Here is a 14,663-nt window from a genome sequence, read left to right as displayed (position 1 = left end):
TAGTGGCTGAATAGCCTTCTGTGCTGGCAATGACTTGAAGACCTCTTAGCCACTTCCTAAGTCCAGTTCTTTGAGGAACTGGCTGACACTGAGAGCCTTAAAGTTTAGAGCCTTTTGTAGCTCTTCTGAAGGGAAACATATTCCATTTATGCAACAAACTGCTTAATGCCTGCTGCCTGTAATGCCTGCTGGTATCCAGACTACATCTTGTGTGCGAAACCCTGATGCAGTTGTTGAAGAATATGATTAACATAAAATGTCATTGGCATAAACATACATACATAGTCTAGAATCCTTCCATATGCATAGTCTGGAGTAACTGCATGAGTTACTTGCCTGTGAACAGAATGGCAGCCTTGCATTGGAGACTGAGCTTGGAATTCCAAAAAGCCCTCTTCTGTTTACATCTCCACAAGCACAACATTTTATCCTAACATTTAACAATATCAGAAAGCAATGATATATACATTTTAAAGTATTCTTCCCCCTTGCCCTGACCCCGCCACTCTTTTTCTTCCTAATGCAGTTTGTCCTAAAACCACTAAAATGATTTACCTTAACTTAAAAACTTACCATGTTTTTGCCTTTGAACGTCTTCAGATTTGATTGCAGCAAGACTTACTGTGAGTAGTCATTTATTTCTGATTCAGGTGTAGTGCTTTTTTAAATGCTTACCTGATAGACCTTTACCCTTCCCTCAGATACCTGCCTCAATTTCTGCTGCTCTTGACTTTAACCATAAGCCACTGCAATCAACAAGTGAAAGCTGTGACCAGACGTTAGAACAGACAGAAGAACTGACTGCTCTGCTACCACCATGCTTTCCCTTTCTATCCCCATGTACACAATGTCACATATATATTTTTTTCTTGTTGGCACTAACACTGATGACATGCAGCTCAGCTTGCTCAGAGAAATTTATTTAATATGGCAAGGCTAGTTTGAAGCTAGACCAGAAAACTGACCCAGCTGATCACTCTGTTATATGAACTCTAATTCTGGTACAAGAGAGAAGGTTGAATCAATTTCTGAAACAGCTGCTAATTTCAGAACATATGAAATCTTTGTAGACAAATATTATTGAAGTTACATAGCTGAGAGAATATTTTCTGTGTTGAAGACAGTAACAAAGAGTTACCTTAAATTTCACTGCTAAGAAAGCAATTGAAAGAGTGGTATGGATTCTCTCATATCCCTAAATTACTTGAATTATTATTATTTTTTTAATAATAGTAAATCAATATAAAACAAGACTACGGCTATAAATGGAATTAAGAGATATTTATCACCTTGTATTCAGACAGGAAAAGAAACCACACAGTCTGACAATTTTTTAGCCTTCCTATTTTCAATCCTAGATTTTTTTTCCAGCAACATTAAAGTAATTGAACAATATATGACATTAGCTGGCGAATGCTTGAACTTTAGTGTGAGCAGATGATGTATAGCGACTCCCCTTCCTTGGGCTCTATTCCATCTCCACCTCCGCAATCTCAGAAACATGAAACCCCCCAAAGTTATAGCATTAAAGTTGTTAATGTGAGGAGAAAACAGGTTATTCACTTCAGCTGAAAGAGCAGGATCCCTGATGAGAAATCACAAGTCAGCAATTTCTGGGATGACTTCCAAAGGCACAAATAGGTGCTAGGGCTCATAGTCACAGAAAATCAAAGGCAGTTTGATAGCTTAATTACAACACTTGATTTAAACAGTGACAGTCCCACTAAGCTGAATTACCACACAGCTCTGGAGAAGCTGGCCACCAGTTTTACTCTCCAGAATCTCTCATCATCTCTTCCTCCAAATGTCTGAGCACTGTATAACTCGTAGCTTTTATAGATACGTAGACACACAGTAACTTCTCCTGATCTTAAAGAATCTTAAGGAAAGCAAGGCAGAGAGAACTAGGAATGTTTACACTGGTAGCCTGTCCTTTGAGGGGGACACCTCTGCCACTATTTTCATGCATATTTTCATCATGACATGCCAGAGGAAGGGGTATCATTCAGTACCTCATGCCTTCAGCTCTTTTGAGAAACTCCTGCATTCATTGTTTGAGAACAGGATTTTTAAAAATAACAGATGGAGAAAACAAACAAAAACCACCATGAAAACAGAACAACTCCCCCCTTATCCCCAGCCAAATCTGCCATGCCTGACTAACAGCAAAGTCATCATTTGTTCAGACAAATTCCCTTCTGAAAGCTGTACCTTACACAAAAAGACTCCATTCAAATATGCAATTAAATACTGCTTTCCTGAACAGAAGCGGCCACACAGAGCATGATGTCAACACATCCCTACAAGATTTCTCCAAGAGTTCAGCAGAATAATTAGCTTTGGTACTGTTGCACAGTAGTTTTTATCTATCAGAGCTTTATCTTGCCTTCTCTCAGTGGTAAGTCTAAGAGAAATCCTGAACATTTGCCTCATGGGTCTAATCATCTTATTGACGCTCAAAGCGTTTAAATGTGATCTGCAGCTCCTTCACTCTTTGACATTCCAGTTCTTAAAAAAAGTCAGATATTTTGGCAGGTGCTTAGCTCAGACTCGTTCTTTAGGCTATCAGGCTTTTGCCTGTCTAATTAGCTGTGGCAAAAAGCTGAGAATGTTGACAATCTGGGGATGTGAGGTAATAAAAAATAGATTATTTACCGGCAGCAAATTAAGCCCTCTAAGAACCAGTGTGATGAGTTGTGCCCCTCTGACAATTCCCTCTAGCAGACAGATACTACTGTCTCCATCTGTCTATCAGTGCAAAGTGTACCTGATGGCATGTTTGTAATCTATTTTCCCATGCAAAAGACTTGGCTCGCCAAAGCCTTCAGAGACTCAAGAAAGAAACCTTTCTGGTGACAGGAAGCAAAATCTGTGTGCTTTCAAAGATGACTTTCCCAGTTTTCTCTGAACAGTGCAAATAATCGGCCAGTGGCACCTACCTCTGTTTACTAAGTGGGAACTGGGGGAATATCACGGAGAAGATCCTCCTGGAAGCTATGGTAGGGAGTATGGAAGAGAGGGAGGTGATGTGGGATAACCAGCATGGCTTCACCAAGGTCAGGTCCTGCCAGACCAACCTTGTTGCTTTTTATGATGGCATAACTGTGTAAGTAGATAAGTGAAGAACCACTGATGTCATCTATCTGGACTTCAGTAAGGCCTTTGACACGGGCCCCCATAACATCCTTCTCTCCAAACTGGAAAGATATGGATTCAATGGGTAGAATGTTCAGTGGATGAGGAACAAATTGCAAGATCGTACCCAGAGAGTGGTGGTCAGTGGCTTAACATCTGGATGGAGATTGGTGACAAGTGGTGTCCCTCACCATTGGGTCAGTACTGGAACTGGTGCCTTTTAACATCTTTGTCAGTGACATCAACAGTGGGATCGAGTGCACTCTCAGCAGGTGTGCAGATGGCACCAAGCTGTGTGGTGCAGTTCACATGACTGAGAGATGGGATGCTATTCAGAGACACATAGGCAGGCTCAGACTGCATCAGGCTCAGTGAGCCCAGATGAACTTCATGAGGTTCAATAAATCCAGGTGCAAGGTCTTCCACCTGGATCATGGCAAACTCTGCTATCAGTACAAGCTGGGGAATGTAAGGACAGAGCACAGCCCTGCCAAACAGGACTTGGGGGTACTGGTGGATAATAAGCTGGACACGAGCCAGAAGTGTGACCTTGTAGCCCAGAAAGCCTGGGCTTGAATGAAAAGAATCGTGGCCAGCAAGTTGAGGGAGGTGGTCTTGCCTCTGCTCCGTGCTGGTGATTCCTGCTAGCAGAGCTTACTTCACTTCAGATCACTTTGTCCTTTTAGGCAAAGGACCTAATGGGAGAAAAAACCTGATTTACTGAACTGTGAACAGAAAGAATAATAGAATTGTAGAATCACAGAATGGCTTGGTTTGGAAGAGACCTCAAAGATTACCAAGTTCCAAGCCCCCTGCTGCAGGCAGGGGTGCCAACAGCTAAATCAGATCAGGTTGCACAGGGCTGCATTCAGCCTGGCCTTGAACACCTCCAAGGACTGGGCATCCACAACTTCTCTGGGCAGCCTGTGTCAACACCTCACTGTTCTCTCAGTGAAAACATCCTAATCCTAAACATCCAATCTAATTTTCCCCTCTTTTAGTTTAAAACCATTCTTCCCCATCCATCCTATCACTACCTACCCGTACAAAAAGTTCATTTCCCTCTAGCTTATAAGCTCCATTTTTAAGTATTGGAATATACAGATTCCATGTAGTAAGTGGTATTTCATAAGATATTTGCTGAAATAAATTTCACTGAATCCACCATCTCATTGGTGATCACAGTTAGTAGCAACTGTTCAAATGCACAGGGAACAAGTGGGCACAGAAATCTTTGATTTCTAGCTTTTCCTTCCTGAAAATACTGGAAGAGACTTGAAATGTTAACTTTCCAGTAATACAATTAATTTGAAAAGAACTTAGGGAGCTGACTGTTTCATAAGGCTTTTAAAACAAATACAGGTAATGGACTTGGCACCTTTTTAGAAAGCTTTGACATCATGGAAGAAAAAAGAAAGAAAAGAACCCTTTTCCTATGTGCAGTTCAGAAAGAAAGAAAGTGTATTCCCAATACCTGACACTAAGTTTCACTACACTGTTGAAGCCACACACTGAAAAAAATTAACTGCCAAGGGGATTTTACCAATAAATAATTGAGTACAGCTTTCAAGAAGGGTCAAGGCTGGTACATTTTTCCCTGCAACTATAATGGTGTGCTGTTCTAAACACTTAGACTACTACTGCATGTGAGACATCACCAAACCTTGTCTGGGGAGGCAAAGATTTGATGTGAAAATCTGAAAACTAAATCTGAAACTAAGGAAAATAAAAAGAGAAAAGAAAGGAAGGAAGTTCTAGTTTTATTCTGGCTTTTTATACTGTGCATGTTCATATGTTCCTAGTATCTTCTGAACCTACTGACACACCCAATCTATATTTGAGAGCTATGCAGCTACCGGATCGAGTTCTATTAGATTCTATTAGATTTGCAACCACAGGTGTCTTCAGTGAGAAAAGGGACCTTGCTAAGGGGAAAACTAGCGCACGACACACCATTTACAACGGGTTCATAATAAATACAGCTTCTTCTTAAAGCTCCTGGATACAGACACAGCCATCATGCATTCAATGCAGTAGGTATTCACTAATCAGGACACCAAACAGAAAGGTACACCATTTTAAACTGCAGCAGGAGTGCTTGAAATTTCCTATGGGAGAAAACTCCTGGCTGGAGCTCACTGTCTGGGCTCGCTGTAGAGGTTCAGTACTGATGCTCCAAAAAGCCTCAGATGAATATCAGGGATGTCACAGGCAGGGAAGCTGTTCCCTGAGCTCCTGTAAATGCAGGGGACTTTGAATTCAGCAAAAGGTAAGCAGCAATAACTTAATTATCAAGGCTCTTATCTCGTTTAGGTCTATTTAAAACAGGTTCACTTGTTTCAAATATGCTGCCTGATCATTTCACTGGATATCTTTCTTACCTGCTTTACCAGAAGCAATGCGTGAGAACAGCAGCTCCTGAAGAGTTATTTGAGATCCTACAGGATCTGAAAGCTTGTCTTGTAAGGAGCTTATTCTGCCACTCCTGCAAGAACACTGGCTGCCCAGATAAACCAAGACTGCAGGTGCTGCAGGGACTCCTTTTATATAAAAAAAGGGAAACGCATACCGGTGGAGGACTTTGGATGGAGTTGCTCTGGAAGAAGCATTTGAGTCTTCCTAATTTTGCACAACGTGAACCATCACTTTTTTTTTTTTTTTTTTTTTGGCAATTCCCTGGTAACTCTTTTAGATGCAAAGTGCTCATACACACCTCTACTTTTGCTCCAACAGTTGAAGTGGGTTCCTGGCCTGGTGCTGGAGAGCAGTGCTCCCTGAGATGCAGCCGTCCTGTTTGCAGGCTCATTGCAGCTGTACCTTCCTCGCCATTGCAGTTGGCGTAATGTACCTTGGCACGTAAACATCAACAGGTGCGATGCAGCCAGGAGCGCCGTGTAGCACAGTGTGGTGTGAATTAGTACCCTGTTTCAGACAGGAAAAGGATTAAGAAAAAGGCAGAAAAACAGTTGATAATGACAGTAACTAAATTAGCCAGTAGGAGACAAAGTTGCCACCTTAAATCTTGGGAACTTTTTCATTTCCTCTTGTGCTTTGATGAGGGAGTACAACTGAAGTCAGCTTTGCATAGGGCTGGGAGAGTTTTAGAGCACTTTTAGGCCAGCGAGATGCTACAGACAGCAAATGCAATGTGTAGCATTCTCTTTCCCCACTCCTTCTCCTACCCCCACCTTTGGGAAACATTAAACAACAGCACAAAGAATTTCTAAGCAACTGAAGTGCTGCTTAAACAACAGCAACCAAAAACACAGACATACTTCTCCAAGGGATTTTGAAAGAAAGATCCTGAATTTGAATGGAAAATGTCTCTAAATCCTTTAAGCTGCTTTGAAAATCTCAGCCTCCATGATATGGTTTACATCTAAAATTACAGTACTGTCCTGAAAACAACCAGAAGACAACCTTACTTGAAAGAACAGCAGATTGAAAAAGCCAGAATTCTGCTGTACAGTGTTTGTTTGTGCTTTTTCTTTAAGCATAGAGTCAATTTATTTAAGGGCAGGCTGAATGCGAGTCTGTCCTTTCAGTACAGGAACCACTTTGGAGCAGCAGCATCGGGCCCCAGGCAGTACTCAGATAAGCACCACAATAAAGGGAGGTTCTTGGGGAGCAAAGCTCACAGCAGAGCTTTAAGCTGGGCTCAAATGAATGGCTGTGATAGTCTGAAGCACCTGCAACTACATAGGAGGCTCTGGATTTGGAAAGAAACTTTATTGTCAGAATATTATGTCACTACTTAAGACAATTTATAGCAAAACTAAGTACTACAGCAGGGATTCGGATGTGAACAAAAAAATTCACATGAGCGCTCTTATTTATACAGATGCCTCCTGCAATGGCACAGTGAACTGCAGCTCTCACACATCACATACTGGAATGTAGCACATATATGTCATATCCCTACATCTCTTTGCATTTTATATTCTGCTGGTGTATGCATCTCACCATCCTGGCACTAAAATCTCATCTCAATATTGCATGCTTCTCAGAAATAAGTTCATTATTTTTTGAAAGAAAGAGGGGCAAAAAAGGAAGGTAGCCAAGTGTTATACAGAGGGTGATGCTGAGGACGTCTTTATAAGTAATCTGGAGTGTGAAATAACCAGGGTGTTTAGTATTAAAAATGTAAATTCCTTAGAGGTGATCGAGAACAGTACAAAGAGAGATTTAAGCTTCACTTGTGTTGGAGGATTTATTAGTTCTTGAAAAGAAGATTTCAAAGAAACCAGTAATGAATGAGGGAATAATTACATACTGAGTTTGCAGAGAATAAACTAATTATAAAAATATGGTATGTTATAGGCCATCTGCCCCCCTCCCCCCCCAAAGAACTGAATTGTCAAATTACTGAGCCAGAGATGACACATTATAATTATACTGTTACTATGCAAGATTTAATACAAAATCTAACAACATTTTGCAATAACACCCATTTCTCTTTCTTGTTTGAAAATGAGAGTCATTATATGCTATCATGAGATTTGACACTGCTTGTCAGTATTCCAACATGTCAGGATAACTGCATAACCCATCTTTTTGGAATGAGAAAAGCAAGTGACAAATCCAACGGAGGGATATTTCACTGCCAACACGGGAAATAAGTGAGTTTCACTATCATTCCGAGCACAGAGTAATCACTTAATAATCTAAACCAAGTTATTTAATTCTATGAATAGGTGCATAGACACTCAACAAAATGCATCAAAGCAACAATGTGTCCCAAACAATTTCTCCTTGCCTTTGGGCTTTCTTTTATTAATCAAAACCAGAGATAAAAAAGGCTGTGTTTCCCTTCAGCCTTGGTGTTGTTAGAGTCTCTCCTCTGAGAATGCTCACTTAAAACCTATTTTAATATCTAGTTTAGACATAATCACAAAAACCCCACCATCCTGTTTTGCTGAGAAGTGTGAGCCCCTCCTGGAAATAAAGGTGCCTGGAACCTGGTGTTCACTTCCAGCTATTAGCAGTGGTGTATCACAGCTAGGAATTAAATGATTCAAAATGGTGAAGCCTTTATTTTATATTGCACTAATTTTGTCTGTTACTTACAGGTCTTTCTTCACTTCTCATGATTCCTAACGAAGCTGCATGCAGTAATTTCATAACTTTGTGAGATTCAGTGCCAAAGCTCATCCAGCATGTAATTTAGTTGTAGTACAGTTTTCTTCGGGATTTTATTCTCAGAAGGCTTTCATTTACTATCGGTGAGTTTGGGCTTTCCTGAAAAACACAAAGAGAAAATTAGCAGGTAACCTGTACCATTGCTAATGGCAAAAACAGTATTTAAAAGAAAAAAAAAAGCACAGAAAGCCAAAGAGAGTGTTTTCCTGTTTTCCCTGTTGATGACAAGTGCCTGTGCCATGACTGCAGGCACCATCTTCTCAAATGAAATCGTGCCTTTGAAAGCTTTGTCCAGCCACGTGCCTGCCATCATCTCACAGCCGTTGTTCACATGCACTGTGGACCCAGCAAAGCCCTTAGTGTCAGCTGGGCAAGGAAGCCTGTCAAAGACAGCACGATCCTCGTGAGCTTACAATAGAGTCAAGCACATGCATTTAAACTCCGAAACCTGAAGAAAATCACAAACCAAACCATTTTTCATTAACTGGTTTTGATGCCCTGAAAATCTAGTTCCAATCTTGTGGGCCAGATAACATTGTGAGAACGTTTCCACTTGCTTCGTTTGTCTCGGGGTAAGAAGCAACCAGCTATGGGCAAGGGAGAGAAGGAAATGGGAGGTGAGGATATTTTTAAGCACTGTAGTTCTAACGCTGAATACATCCCACTACAGCTAAGAGTCTGCTTCATCATCCTTCCTCCTCTCTCACCAGTGATTTAAAATAGTCATTTCTATTTCCATAATGTTTCTGTAGCAACGACCAAAACTGCTTACAAAGGGGAAAAAAATTGAGAAGAGATTAAGGTAATATTTCAATTCTTGATGTATAAAAGTACAAGGAGAATCTCCTTCAAGCAAAAGGTTTTAACATATTAAAAACAAACAAAAACCAAAACAAGCAAACAAACCAACCAACAAAACAACCACCACAAAACCCAGGAAAAAAATAGATGGTAAAATACAGAACATTCAAAGCTTTCAATTGCTGTCATAATATCCATCTGGTTTGAGATGTCCATGCATGATTACAGCTTCCTCTTTGCCCAGGACACTCTAAATCTGGACTCAGTTCTTATTTACACCAACTTCAAATTAAGGATTTAAAAGCTACTTAATAAAGCTGACACTTAGATGAGACAAATTAAATACAAATGCGAAGAATATACTAAAATTTAGTATTACATGTATTATAAATGAAGTTACATTTTCTCCCATTAATTTTGTTTCAGAAGAAAATCTTGAAAAACTACTGTGGTTTCCTAAACCCTGAGACAAAAGCTCTATTTCCAGTGCAATGAAATGGTATATTTCTAGACAAGAACACTTGAAGCCGCCACTGCTTTCAGAGAGGTAAGAATCTCCCAGAAGTGTATGGCATTCAGACTGGCTTTGCTCACTCAACTCACCTCCCAGGTGGGAAAAGGACTGCATCTGAAGAGATCAACCTCCCCCCCCTCTCCCCTTCCCCCCACTAAACAACATGCTGCATACTCAACTTACTGAGTTCAATTCACACTTCAGGTCTTGCTCACACACAATGGATATGTAGCCCTGTCCTTGCAGTGCAGTAGGTGGCATTCTGTTCAGTTTATGCTGTGGGTCTCTGAGTCACCATCCCTGTTAGATGGAATCAGCTGGTAATTACTTTTTAAACTGCTGAAGTTGTCCCCACAAGGGTATTTTTTGCCCTTAGGTGAACAGCCCTTTAAAATTACCCAAAAATACAGCTATATGTATCATTCTGGAGCTGATGTCCAGCCCAAGTGTCCACTACTCCAAAAAAAAAATTTCCTTTGGTGGCATCCTACCCTCGGCACGTTTTGCACATAGGACAAAGTGTCAAAAGTCTGCAATTTTGCACATGTGAATAGCAAACCAATGTCATCAACTGAACACAGCCCTAGCTGAGATTAATTGAAAAGCAAACAAACAGCCAGAAAAACCCTGAAGAGAGATTTTCCCCATCTCAGTATATTAGAAGAGGGATTACTACTGACAGCAACTTGAGAGAAGAAGAAATAAAGGACAGTGAAGGGGGAAGTAGTTTGCAGCATTCAATCAGTATGCAGCCTCAGACTCTTAATTTGCAAAAGCTCTGCTACAGACGACATTCGAGCACTGCTGATAGCCACTTTGCTTCCAATGACTGTAGCTACTGCAGATGCAGTGTAATGACTTCTGTAGTTGTGGAAAGATTTCCTCAGATGAAAGAGTTATGTCAAAACTTTGTTTCTCCTCTCATTGTTTGGTAAGACAGCACTGATGAAGTGGAATCCACTTTGGTGAGTTCTTGTCAGGCATGTATACGTGCACACTTTTTGGGATGCAACTTATGTTTGGCTTGCTTGATTTAGCTTTACCTCTCTTGGTGTGTTCGGATGAAAAAAGCACACAGCGACTTAAATTCATGTTACCTCTGTCTCCCTGTGACCCACCTATAGGGTCCCATGACTCAAGCATAACCCGCTCCTTCCCCACTACTCCAGCCCCAGCAGCAGGAGCGTATGGCATCTTCCACAGAGCTGCATTAGCTGAGGCTTGGCAGAGAGGCTGGCATGGGATCAAAGCTTGAACCACTGCTTGCCCACTCTTGGTCAAATAAAAAGGTCACTTGTCTGTCTCTCTAAAAGATGCCCAGTGTCTAGGTAGCCCGTGGTACAGAAGGGTGCCAGGGAACACTGTCCTGGCACAGGAATAGAGCAGATCCTGCCGACCTCAGGAAAAAGCAATAGCCACTGTACTAACACAGGTTCAGGTAATCTCCATCTGAATTTTCAGTTAGACAATATGAAGTCTTCCAACAAGTTTACCCAATACAGCCCCAATTAGAAACCTACTGAAAATGACCAAGTCCTGGAGCCATGAAATGGCAGCAATGGGTCCCAGTCCTGCTGCCAGTTGCTGGGAGAATCACTCTGCTAAGTTAACCAAACCCAGACAGAATACACACACAGAGCAAGTGCTCTGCACCTCCCCTTAGCACAGGGGATGCACTGTGCGTGGACTAGACCCCAAGTCACTGGATTTCTCTGCCTTTCTGCCCCAGTGAGTGTAACAAGTGTTTTTTTCTGGTGCTAATCCCAGGCAACTGCTACTAGCATCCCTTCAACCTTGAAATGTCTGCTTAAAATGCTGCTCTTCCTCCAAGTAAAATCATTTTGATCAGATTCTGTCCTCTGCATTTCTCATCTCTCTCTAAACTGAAATGTGAAACATTTTAAACAATAAAAATCACTGTACTGGAAAGCTGCACTGTTTACTTTTTGTATGCTGCATACAAGTGTACAGCAGACCTTTAAGAGTTCTAAATTCATTCTGACCTTCTTTGTCGGTTATTTACTTTGGGCCTTGAGGAAATGCTTAGCTAAAATGGCCTTTTTCCCTTTCAGAAATCTAATCTTCCAGAAAAATTCCACTGGACAGCAGGTTTTGTAATGGAATTACTGTAGTTAATTCCTATCACAGCAGTTCCTTAATGAAAGGCTGGAAGAAAGTCAACAGGTACCATATTCTGCAAAAGGTGCTGTAAATATGAGTGCCTTAGTACAGAAAGGTGTGTCATTCTCCCATCAAGATAATTAACGGTCTCTCGAGTCAGGCAATTAAAGGTTGCAATAATAATCTATAAGATATCTCCCTTTGTTTCCCAATTAAAACTTTTCAGACTAATTAAAAACATGGTTGTGTCATGCAGTGTGGTGGTTTCCAACCGGCTCAATAAAATAATGGGTCTCAGCCAGAGAAGATAAACGCTTGAAAAAAAATTACCCATTTAGCACCATCTTATGTCAACATTGATACACAAAGTTCTCTTTTGTGTAGTGAGAAACCATCTTTTCTTTAAGGTACTCCTGCAGTGCCTTTAATAGGAGCTGAGAGCCTCACCTTGCTCTTTAGGGAGACCTTCATACTTCAAGTTCTGTAGCCAAAAGCCAAGTGCTTGGGTCCAGAGAGCAAATGAGCCCAACGTAACGTCAACTATATGAAAAAGGAGAGAAAGATTAATTAAAACTTTTCAGAAATCTCTTCAATATCATTGTCTGACGTGCTTCCTATCAGCAGAGTTCTGTCTTCCATCTGGCAGCTTTAACAATATAATGCTTTTAGACTGCTCCTAAGGTAATTATGTCAAATACGCCGAACATGAAGGGAAGCAATTGGTATTAGTTTCAGATTAATCTCTGCACGTTCTGGCTTTTCTATTCTGCCTTCAGAGTCTGAGGTCGTTGTTTCTGTGTTGCTGGTCAATAGGTTTTTACCTGTTCTGGCTGGCATTACTGTCCTGCTGGCTGGGATCACACGGGACCTCGCTTGCCCCTCAGTGATACGGCACAGCCAGGCTCCCAGGAGCCAGTGGGCAGAACACAGAGCTGGGACATGGCCTCTGGTAAGAGTATAACAACATGGACCTCCCCCACGGTCTACGCATTCAAACACTTCCTGTGGCATTTGCTGGTGTTAGAACCCAGGTCAGAATAACCATTCATAGACTCAAACTCGTCTTTGCCTGCTGCAGGCCTGGGGGTTTATCATCCTTGTGCAGTGGGATACAGCAAAATCGTATCACTCAACAGCGTACACTGAATGACATCTGTCTCCATGTCTGTCCCTCACCTTACTACTTAATTAGTGGAAACTAATTGCTGTAAGAATCTTTTCATCTTTAACTAACCAATCCTTTCTATTTTTTTATTGTTTAAAAAAGAGAGGTGGTGGAATCACACATAAGTAAGCTGCGTGGGAGCACCCACCTGGCCATAGTAAGGAATTTGTTCCTGTCTTTGCTGTGCTCTGAATTATATCCATTTTTTGCTGCGTTTTTCAGAGTTGTTAAGCATGATCATTTGCTCTCAACCACAACGGACAGCTTGAGCCAGTATTCCTTTTACCTGACTGCACTATTCTAACACAGCAGCTACTTCTTACAGCAAGGCAAAAATGAAAAATGGAGGACTTGATAGAAAGCAGCCAGATGGCTTCTTGGAAAAGGCCTATCTTTTCTTTTAATTGATAACTACAGTAGATCAAAGAGACAAACTTTGCCCCTCAGTCTTGCAGACAGAACTATGTTTATACATAACTTTACCACCAAATTCATGAAAAAGAATGAGGTTGACTTCTAAAATCTTACTCTATATGAAAAAAAATATGAGCTTACTGGCCTTATCCAGTCTCTTTTTTCCTGTATGCATCATTTCTAAGACACAGCCCTGGACTTATTTAATCATGTGAGAAGGCCAGTTTGCATCTATAAAAGAGGAAAACACCACAGATTTCTGGTTCTCAGCACTGCATTCAGCTACAGTGAGAAAAATGTTAAAAAAAAAAGTAATGACGTCATAAATTTGGAGGCTATAATCTTGCTTATTGATTGCTTCAGGCTAAGCAAAACTTTGTGAATGAATCAAAACAAAAAAAATCATAAAATTTTAAGGGAAGCAAATTTGTAAATCTGTACATAAATGAGAAACACCCTAAGAAAATGATAAGTGGGGCCACTGCTACAGGGCTGGCTGCCCATATCTCTGTCTTATTCCTGGAAAGGCACAGCCAGACCACGTTCCTTCTGTCTTTAAAATCTCAGTTCAGTAGGTGAAACTTGTTGCCTGCTCACAGGATTTCAGGGAAATAAAAGCTTCCTAAACTTGAAGATGACTTGTTTGCTGCAAACATTTCACTCAGCTCTGACTACAAGACAATTCTCAGCAAGACTGAGTCTGAATCAGATCCTGCAGAAATCAGGGGAAGATTTTTTTCTCTTTGGAAGGGAGCATAACCAAATCTTTAAATTTAAAACCAAGTTTTAAAATTTAAAACTAGTAAATACACACAGTGGTCCACAAAAACACAAGTATCTCTGTTTCCTAGAAAAAAGTACTAAACAAAACTTCCAGAGAAAATGAAATACTCCCATCATTGTTGCCTTTTCCAAAAAATGACCTTGAAACAATGCACCAAATAAGAGGGAAAGGCTGGTGTTAGGACAAAGCCCTTCTTCCAGATGGACTGGACAGTGGGCACCAGCAGGAGCCTGTGCAGGTGTGTGCCTGCAGAACGAGTGCTGTTGGATCTGCCCTATGGTGCTGTAGGGAATGTTCGACTGGAGCTCTGCTTTTTAACTGTCTTTTTTTATTCTTTCTCTGTTTGTAGTTTAAAATGGCAAACTCATTGCCATTGCAATTTTCAATTCACTGTCACTTTCCAGTTTTTATAGCCAAGATGGCTATATATCCACCCTTCTGGGCAGAAAGCATCATGCAGACAAACTTGTTGGCTCCTCTGAAGGAGATGTCACTGCAGAAGTAGGCACACAGAAAACTCAATAGGTGAAAATTTTTTGTGCTACTTGTGGCTAATTAATCCAAAGCTTCATAGGTAAGGAGGTATGACT

The 14,663-nt window shown here is 40.9% G+C and overlaps 1 long non-coding RNA gene across 2 annotated transcripts in view; it reads right to left on the bottom strand.

Moving 5' to 3' along the window:
- LOC149915740 (uncharacterized) overlaps window positions 1-14,663 on the bottom strand; it is a 367,280-nt gene that overhangs the window by 94,528 nt on the left and 258,089 nt on the right. For both annotated transcript variants that reach the window (XR_016471714.1, XR_016471713.1), the window contains exons 3-5: window positions 12,158-12,250; window positions 8,203-8,373; window positions 5,849-6,057 (exon numbers count right to left, since the gene is read on the bottom strand). This is a non-coding gene — a long non-coding RNA (uncharacterized LOC149915740). The remainder of the gene's footprint in view (window positions 1-5,848; window positions 6,058-8,202; window positions 8,374-12,157; window positions 12,251-14,663) is intronic.

The sequence above is a fragment of the Phasianus colchicus genome, chromosome 16 (genome assembly GCF_987193195.1).
Source record: "Phasianus colchicus chromosome 16, bPhaCol1.hap1.1, whole genome shotgun sequence".
NCBI lineage: Eukaryota > Metazoa > Chordata > Aves > Galliformes > Phasianidae > Phasianus > Phasianus colchicus.
Note: the sequence above shows the minus strand (reverse complement) of the source record. Positions and strands in the feature narration are given on the sequence as shown.